This window comes from Aristolochia californica, unplaced genomic scaffold, assembly GCF_029961685.1.
Source record: "Aristolochia californica isolate CCGP_79_NKW_82.1479 unplaced genomic scaffold, dmAriCali1.0.hap1 SCAF_15, whole genome shotgun sequence".
Classification (NCBI taxonomy): domain Eukaryota; kingdom Viridiplantae; phylum Streptophyta; class Magnoliopsida; order Piperales; family Aristolochiaceae; genus Aristolochia; species Aristolochia californica.
Window position 1 is genome coordinate 3,322,022 of NW_027181826.1, and position 3,814 is coordinate 3,325,835.

A 3,814-nucleotide genomic window follows, 5' to 3' on the forward strand; every position below is an offset into this window, starting at 1 on the left:
TGCATATGTGAAGAATTTTTTTCAACAAAAGAAAATTGAAGACCAAGAATCCTTTTCTTTGTAAGTTGAAGTTATAAACTCCAACTTGAGGGGGTATTATTGAAGAGCATGTATGGAAGAATCTCACATAAATCTCACAACAAGAAATCTTACAGAGTAAGAATTATTATGGAAGGAGGACTTATAGAAGAGTTTCAATTTAAAGGTGTTTTAATTATATTAGTCTTCCATTTATGTTCAGTTGTTCAATTATTCTAGGATTTATCTTTTAGTGTTTAAATTTAGGTATCACTGGGATAAAGATAGTTTAATTATAATTGAATTCTTCTAACTTACTATATAATAAATAGAGGCTCGTTGTACTTAAATTACAACAAGTTAATAAATTTTTCTCTTTCCCAATAATTCAACAACCTTTGGTGTACCTACTTAAAAAACCTCGTCATACCAAGGAGCAATGCTGGAAGCTTCATGGAATACCACAAAGTTTCTCAATGGAGTAGAGGACCTAGAAATGGAACACAATGAAACCAGTTGAATATGACTCAATCTAGGGAAGACAGATCACATCAAGCTGTAAATTCCAGTAGTAAAGAGTTGAATGAATTCTAAAAAGAAGACATTGGAAGGTTGAGATCATTTTTTTATTCATTAGAGAAGTCTATAGGTACATGTTCCTTGGCAAACTCGTGTAAGCTCCATTCCTTATAAGGTTTAAGTGTCTCTGGTTCAGATTTTTCAAACTCCTAGGTTATTGACTCCGGGCAACCGATCATATGACTCATTCTTCGCATAAATTTCTCACATATCATCCTTCTCCTAGTAACTAAAAAATAACCATTGTTGATGGATCCCTGGCCACCGTTGCAGGCTAGGGAGACATTGTTCTAAGTCCATCCATGATCCTTAAAAACATGCTACAACCTAAGTTATCTACAAATCTTGTGTCCATTCATCAACTTACAAAAAATCTAAACTAAAATGTGGTGTTTTCTCGTATTTCTTGTGTATTTCAGGACCAAGTTATAAAGAGGACGATTGGACATGCTAAGGTAAGGCATGGTCTTTATTATCTTGAGTTACCTAGTGGCCAACTGAACAATGGGAACAAGTCACCTCTCTAGTTTTTGTCCAACAATTCACATTCCAATAAAGACCAAATTTGGCTTCATCATCTTAGACTTGGGCACTCTTCCTTTAGTACCTTAGTGTCATGTTTCTATCTTTGTTTAAGAATGTTAATGTAAACGATTTTCATTGTGATATTTGTGAATTTTCTAAACACTAATGTGTTTCCTTTCCTTTGATTAATAAAAGAACTATAACTCATTTTTCTTTGATTCATAATGATATTTGGGGTCGATCTCGTTCATTGATGATTGCACTCAAATTTCATGGATTTATTTGCTAAAACAAAAATCTGATGTGAGCAACATTTTTCCTATTTTTCATACAATTTCAAAACTCAATTCAATGTTGAAATTAAGAGGCTAGGGACAAATACTTCTAGAGACTACTTTAATCAAATGTTGTCTCCATATTTCCAAAAAGAATGAATTATTCATGAATCTTCCAACATAATTATTCATGTATTAACACACCCCAACAAAATGGGGTTGTCGAAAGAAAATTGGTCATCTTTTAGCCTCTGTTCGTGTTCTTTTGTTCCAAAAGAATGTTCCAAAAATCTTTTGCGTAGAAGCAGTCCTCACTGCAACTCACCTAATAAATCATGTCCCGTCTCAAGTCCTTGATTTTAATTGTCTAATGGAGGTGTTTTCTGGATATTTTCTAGATTTCGATGTGTGAACTAAGTTAGCTCCTAAAGTTTTCGGATAGGTCTCATATGTGCATATTCACTCTTATGGTCAGAGCAAGCTAGATCCTAGAGCTATCAAGTGTTTTCAGAGGGTATTCACCTACTCAGAAAATGTAAAAATCCTACGATCCTATTACTCATAAAACTATGTTTCTATCGTTGTCACATTTTTCTAACCCTTATTCTTAAGGGGGAGACATCATCTATGGAAGATAAAGATAAAGATGTTAGTCAAAACATCTCTTGTGCATATTGAACCCATTTTTGAAGCCGAACCTATTAAATCATGTTCTAATCTTTCTGAAAAGCATCAAGGCTTATAAACCCTACACTCACAAAGCCACTACAGGTCTACTCAAGAAGGATAAAGCTTGTGATCAATCCTATGCAAGTTCAAAAAACTGAATCGTCACTTAGGAATAAGGTAAGTTCTTCTACTAGTGTATCACCTATTGTTCTTGACTTGGATCTGCCCATAGCCACAAGAAATGGTGTTAAAAAGTGCACACGACATCTTTTATGCCATTTTGTATCCTTTAAAAATTCATCAACCTCACACAAAAGCTTTCTAACTCATCTAAACACTATAGTCATCCCACAAACCTTATCTGAAGCACTTGGCAAAGAGGAATGGAAGCATACAATGAGAGTAGAAATGGAATTCTTGGAGAAGAATAAAACACGAGAACAACTAGAAAGAGACTAGTGGGGTGTAAATGGGTCTTCACAGTGAAGTGTAAGTCGGATGGATCCATTGAGATGTATAAAATGAGACTAGTAGCTAAGGGATATACATAGACCCATGGGATAAATTATCAAGAGATATATGCACCAGTGGTGAAGATGAACTTTGTAGAAGTGTTGTTATCTCTAGCAGTAAACTATGATTGGACATTACAAATATTCGATGTGAAGAATGTTTTTTACATGGAGATTTTTATGATGAAATCTAATTGGCATAAATCTGGTTAAAAATAAATTGTGCAAACTAAAAAGGCCTTGTATGGGCTCAAACAATCTACTCGAGCATGGTTTAGAAGATTTACTAAAGCAATGTTGAATATGAAGTACAAACAAAGTCAGGGTAATCATACATTTTTTATCAAACATTCGGCTTCAGGGGGAGTCACAACATTAATAGTTTATGTGGATGATATTATAGTAATTAGGAATGATCTAGATGAAAAAGGAAGCTCTTCAGAAGTATTTAGCAAAAAAATTTGACATAAAGGATCTTGAAAAATTAAAGTAGCTCGGTCCAAGGAAAGAATCTTTGTTTTACAACAAAAATACATTCTTGATATGCTAGAAGAAATAGGTAGACTCAGTTGTAAACCATCATACATTCCTCTTGAACCAAATCATAGACTAGGAGAGTCTATGGAAGGAGAACTAGCTGACAAAGGCATGCTTCTTGGGAGGCTAATCTATCTATCACACACATGGTTTAACATTGCATACGCAATGAATGTGGTGAGTCAATTCATACAAAACCCTAAAGATGTCCATCTCCATGCAGTATACCAAATCTTACAATATTTAAAGGGCAACCCGTGAAAATAGATTCTCTTCAAAAAAGGCACATGTATGGATAGAACTAGAAGCACACACAAATACTGATTATGCTACCTGGAGAAGTAAGAAACAACCGATTGTAACAAGATCTAGTGCCAAGTCAGAGTTTTGATCGATGGCGTAAGGTTTTTGGGAGTTGTTATGGCTCAAGATTATCCAAGAAGACTTGAAGATTAAATGGGAGACACCTTTACAACCTAAAATTTTTAGTATTTCGTTCCATCCCCACAGAACAAAAATGACTTCAAAAACATTTCCTGATGCACGGATTCAGCAAAATCATGTTATAAATACATTTGTGCTAATTCAGCATTAAATGCAAAGAACAAAATACTGTGTAATCGAAGAGACTTCTACCTCAGAAACAAGAGAACATAAGCCCTTTGCCCCTCAGAAACAAGAGGACAAAGATAAGCCATC